A 6,400-nucleotide genomic window follows, 5' to 3' on the forward strand; every position below is an offset into this window, starting at 1 on the left:
TAGATCAAGTTAAATTATAATAATGTAATGGACTCAGGAACGTACTTTTGTGTGGACCACATTTATGTCAGGAATTCAGTTTTATCTTAAGAACACACTCTTTTTATTGTGTTTTACCTGGCTAGCGTTGATTACCTTTTTTTAATTCATTCTAAGATTAAAGTGAAGATAAAAAATAAAGCCACTTAAGTGATGTCAAGGCACTACCCGTATGAGTATGACCATTTATAATTCTCATCTTTATTGTCGAACCTCGCTGGATCTGGTACAGCATGTCATTGATTCTGAAGGCCACATGAAATAGATTTTTGCAAGCTTTGCTGACTTGCTATTAGTCCTACGTTGTTTATATAACCAGGCTCGATCCGCAGAAATACACTCAATAGAATTTGCCTTTATGCCATGCTTATTCATTGACTATTTGCAAATGCTCTTTAAGATGATTGACATACTCCTCAAGGGTTTAAGCCTTATCTGGAGTTCTAGAAATAATTTCCAACAGTGAACAAAGTTTATTTCCGAAAATAATTTTTGCTGGGCTTTTTCCAGTAGATTGTGAATAGAAGAATGATATGCCAGTAGAAATTGTTATAAATAGGTATCCCATCAGATTGAGAGTCTAGAAGGATTGTACGGATCTTATTGATTGGCAGCAACTGGCAAACGTGTCGGAATACTTATGATTCAAATTTTTCCTTATGCTGAATGTATCTCTCTCTGTGGGGACACATATCGGCAGTAGTAAGAATAGATTATGCTATGTTGATGGCAATTCGTTCAAAAAGTGCCCTAACAAGACTTTGCATCATTTTCTCTCTCGTTCGGGTTCTTGGGTCTTTGACTAATGAGCATTCCTCACACTGTCAGCACCAGCGTTCAAAATCATCATGAATGTTCTATTGGTAAAACTGTTCTTTCACTTTTATCAAAGTCTTATTAAATCCAAAATGTTGTCCTACAATACTGCCAAAATCCTGTTTCAGTCTAGAATGCAATCTTTTCCTTACCTTACATTTTTATCTGAGAGTACATTTTTATCTCAAAGTACTTCAGATCCGGCCTTAAAATCTATTGTGAAGTTGATAGCGTATCCAGGCAGATAGCCCACGGAAAATCTAGTAGATCTAGTAATCCATTTTCTTTACGATACAACTGGTGATGTCCAAGGGTTCTGAGATAATTACTGCCATTGCCTTTCCACCACAATAATATTATTTATTACCAAACACTTGCATACTTATTAGGGCATACCAAGAACCTTACTTTGCTTTCGCATTATTCAGCCATTAATTTCCCAAATGCCGATCTTAATACAGACACTAATTTTATTTAGATGATGACTGTGTAGTGTCAAGTGAGTACTTCCAATAGCGAATTTTTTGCTTCATTTGATTCCTAGAAAATAAAAAGAGTTTTATCTATATTTTATTCAGAAAAAAGAACTTATTACTTGTGATAGTTAAAATATAATCTCTTACGAATGTCTTCGCGAAAACTATCCACTTTCCTGCAAGATTATTGTAGTCGAGCCATAGAATATGCAAAATGGTCAGCATTTTGCTTATCGGCTTACCTCGAACCGGGCCCCTTTCTGCCATATCTTGCATGCATTGAACATTAGGCTTATGATTTACCGCTCCACCCATGGTTATTTTTGATTCTAACACGTGAAAGTATATAGGCCAGAATAATGAATATACTTCATTTTTTAACTACTATAGTCACCATATTGTAACATAAAATAAAACAATGTTACAAAATGGCGTTCACCCTAATTCACATAGATCTAATGGTAAATTGGCTTATATGTGTATAGTTAGATATAGATAGCGTCACGCTCGCAATTATCTGCTAGATTTCCATATTTAGAAAGTCCGATAAATCGGGTGCTTAATTTTGCGGCCACCGTTAGTTTGCATACAATGGTCGGGCGAGAGGAAGAAACGTGTTATAATGCAATCAAACTTTGAGATATCGCGATAGGTTTAATTATCCGGTGAGTAAAAACTGTTGGATTTCAACAATCTTAGTTTGATATTTCATTTTTAGTTCATAGGCTGGGAACGGGATTAAGACGGTCACGAAAACCACAAGTTTTCTTATAATAACCCACCTTGCATATTAAACATTTAAAATATATATGAAACGGAGCAAAATTTCATATTTAACCCTGTCATTAGTTTGGACCCGTGTAATTTCTAATTCTCTTGGACCAACTGCTTTGTTTAGTCTTGCATGCATATTAATTTTGTAAAATTGGTGGGTGGGATAACGAAAATATATTTGAACGATGTAATTATTTTGTAAGTACCGCTAAATAGGTGGATGTACTTGAAGGGGTCAATCAACTTATATTTTGAATTAGTTTTAGTAAGAGTATTATAAATAATAATGCAATGTCTCCTATTAAAATCAAAAGGTTTCTTCTATTCGGAAATACAAAGATCCAATACACATCCATTAGTTTATTCAAAAAATCCAACAGATGTACATAGGATGATAAAAATGTCACAAAAATAGATAGCCATAGGATCATTGAATAAAATTGTCCACTAGACGAAGAATATGTTAATGCAAAGGGATATATAAAATACACGTCCAATGAGGTAAACTTTGTCTACATATACATAACACAGAGATACCTTTAAAACTCTTTTTACAATAAAATACCTTAATGAGTCTTTTTTGAGAGTTTAGGAAAATTTAAAAAAAAGTTAAAATTGAACAATTTTTTGCTTTTTATACAAAAAAAGATATGATAAACATGATTTTCGTAATTTTAATACGTACTTAGTATTTACTCATACACATTATAATCAAGAGAATATTAACACAAAATACTACTTATAAGGGATAAAAGTTTCTTTAACTCAAATTATGTTTTCAAATTTTACTACATAATGTCAAAAGCTCAAACTACAAAATATTTAATAAAAGGATCTTTACGTAAAAATTTGTTTTGCGATTATATTGTTATATTTCTATTAGCAGTATTCTTATCTAGAACTAAAATTTAGAAAAGTTACTCCTTATAATCATCTTCACTTACCAATATGCAAATCTGCAAGTCTTACAGAACCTCTTTATAATTGTTTTACCTCAACCAGCTTTATTTACATTTATTCATTGAAACTAGTTAATTTTGCAGCGTTACCTACCTGTTGCCTACTTTAGCCAAGATAGTGGAAACGGCTCGTTAAGGTGAGGATGGTTTTATTTTTAAATAGGTTTGGGCTATTGAGTCTTCAGCAGTTTGGCTTTCGTGAGTCTGTGAGCACAAATGATGCTATCTTTAGCTTTCTAGAGCACCTGTACAACCGACTGAATGTTGGTGAAGTTGCAGCAGCGGTATTCTGTGACTTGTCCAAGGCATTTGACTGCGTGAGTCACAGAGTGCTGCTGATGAAACTGGAGCTCTATGGTTTCAGAGGAACTGCCCTTGTGTGGCTGTCAAATTTAATGGTGGTATCTCTAAGGAACTTAATATAAATGTGGGTGTTCCGCAAGGATCAGTACTTGGTCCTTTACTTTTTCTCATTTATGTGAACGATCTGCCACAACTGCAGGTAACTGGCAAATTTACATTGTTTGCCGATGATACCACCATCCTCTGGCACGACTCTGATGTTTCTCAAATGGAGGCCAATATACGTGCAGATTTGTTAAAAATAAAAGACTGGTGTGATGCAAATTTTTTGACATTTAATGTTTCCAAAACAAATATCCTTAATTTTAAATATAATACAAATGATATATGTTTAAATAATAAAGCCATCACCATGCCACTGTTCAGTAAGTTTTTGGGTCTTTCCATAGACAAGTTCCTTAAATTTGAAGACCATATTGTGAATGTATGTAGAAAAGTCTCATCAGGCTGCTACGCCCTAAGGGTTATTGCCACCAGTCGTAATTTCTCCATCGCCAGATCTGCATACTTCGCGATTATCGAGTCGCACCTTCGATATGGAATTTGCTTTTGGGGTTCACGTTCAAATTCACTTTTTAGTTCAGTGTTTGTACTCCAGAAAAGGACCATTAGATATCTATGTGGGGCCAAGCCTCGTGACTCATGTCGCCCGTTTTTTGTAAGTCCTAATTTTAACCCTGTGTTGTATTTTTATTTTGGAAACAGTTTAGTTTTTAGAAAATATAAACAGGAACTCCACTTAGGAAGCCACGATAATACGCGACAAAATTATTTGTTGAGGCTACCCATTCCTCATTTTGAACTTATCCGTAGCTCTATCATATATGGAGGTAGAAAGCTGTTTAATAAACTTCCACATTATAGAAATAAGACAACTTAAGACTGAAAAAAGCCTACGTACAAGGACGAAAATATTTCTTGCTATTAAAACGTAGTATAGTTTAGGTGATTTTTTTAATGATTAGCATTTAAGTATTTTTCAAAGTTTTATATAATTTTATTTTATTTTAAATTTGTTTCTCGTTTTTATTCCTTTAATGTACAGTCTATTGGGTTTGTCTACAACTTCTATGTTTATATTGACAATAAAGCATTTTTAAGTTTGAGTTTGAGTTTGATTCACGTCTGGCGATAGTACGGACCAGTCCAAGCGATTGATGCATTTCGATTTCATTTCCAGCGCTAAGATCGAGCATTATCATCCACAAAAACAAAAGATTTACCGACAGCTCCTCGCCCTAATCTGAGGTGAGGGTCTAGAATCTCCCTCATATACCTGTCACCAGTCATTGTGTCTTAAATATAAATTAATGATGTGCGACCATTACATGATACCATGTCCATTGTAATCGACGAACTTTGTGCTCAGGTTGGAGTCGGGGAACTTCTAATGGTCCGCGACACCTCAAGCCTATTGCCAGTATTCACCTCCGCAATGTAGAGACCAATACTTGAACTTCCAAAGCATCACGCATATCTCTTTGGAGTGCTGTTTGTGCATAGTTGGGTTTCTTGAGATAACTATTCCAAGAGACACAACACTTTGCCAAATCCCAAATCTATTAGTCACATGCCTTTGAAAATTGCCGTCTTCAAGTAAAGCCACCATTCTTGTATTTATGACTTACCGAGGCATCTTTTCACGTGAACACTAAAAATTGAACTATCGTTACCCTAATAATCGAACCAAAAAAGGAATTTTAAAATCTCTTTATTTAACTCAAGAAGAGGCCTTAAACCAGATGCCATACCTTCGGTTAACCTTCCAGGCTTATTACAAGATAAGATAGTAACAAGAGGTTGTAAGCTTAAGCTTAATTTAATGATAAGCTGCTTGGGTTAAACTAAGTCCTTTAATTAGTAATTTACCTTAATCATAGTAGTAAAAAATATTACTGAAACTTAGTAATGTGTCTTTTAGACTGACACCACTGTGTGATATATTTGAAATCAATAAAATAATATCTTTTTATTTCTTTGAATCGAAGATGTATAGGACATTCCATTTAAAAATGTATTTTTTTAGACCACGATTATAAAGGACCACTTTTGATGACATGGAGCATCAGGCGAGAACGGAATATGCTGATGGATTGAGAGGTAAAAACTGCTTCCACATCTTTAGTAGTACCATAGGATCCTAGATGAACAATTGGCAGAATGGGTTAAGATTTTGTTTTTTTGAATGAGTTTAAAAATTAATACTTCAAAATATGCTTTCTATTCACATTGGAGTCAAATATATTACCCAGTGAAGCTCAATACGCAGCACAATTTATCTTTCTTTTTTCTTTATAGGCTTTTTGACAGCCTCAATTCTTAAAACTTACTATAAATCCGACGCCAAACCTGAACTAAGAGCAATTTCAGCAGTTTCAATGTATGAGCAATTTTGGACAAATATTGGCCCATTGTCTGAAATTTTTAATGGCAAATAAAAGAATGGTAACTCCTGTAAATTTTACTTTTAACCTTTTAACATATTTATTTATTGCCTTTTTTATTACTAACTAGTTAGATAGTTATTTAATTTATAATATTTACTAAAGAACAGTACTAGTAAATTGAGTAAGAGGTAATTCTTTGGTGATTGTATAAAATTTTTATAATAATAATATTAATAATAACATTTATAATAACCTTTTGCCACACCTTGTATAAATTCTACTTTGCAAACTTTGGTCTTCATACAACAAAATTTCTAATTAAATTAAGTTGTAAGTTTATACATTGTGGAGTTTGGAAGAATGTTTATATTTCATTTAATATTTTAACAAACGTGTACATCTGTTAATTTTTATTAAATTACTTGTGAAGTTTTTGCTATAATCTCTTCTTATAATAAAGTAATATTTTGTGAATATTTCTTGTTTAATTTCTGAAACCCAGATCTATGTATCTAGTGGGAAATGTATGTGTCATTCCAAAATTATAGTAAAGTAATAGAAATCATAATTTAACACTTTTTCAATC

General features: G+C 33.2%; 1 long non-coding RNA gene across 1 annotated transcript; it reads left to right on the plus strand.

Moving 5' to 3' along the window:
* Positions 1–1,937: 1,937 nt before the first annotated feature.
* Positions 1,938–6,068, plus strand: LOC126738535 (uncharacterized). Its single transcript, XR_007661372.1, has 3 exons — positions 1,938–1,996; positions 5,454–5,527; positions 5,726–6,068. It is a non-coding gene; the product is annotated as an uncharacterized LOC126738535 (long non-coding RNA).
* The last annotated feature ends 332 nt before the right edge of the window (positions 6,069–6,400 follow it).

This window comes from Anthonomus grandis, chromosome 7 (assembly GCF_022605725.1).
Source record: "Anthonomus grandis grandis chromosome 7, icAntGran1.3, whole genome shotgun sequence".
In the NCBI taxonomy this organism is placed as follows: domain Eukaryota; kingdom Metazoa; phylum Arthropoda; class Insecta; order Coleoptera; family Curculionidae; genus Anthonomus; species Anthonomus grandis.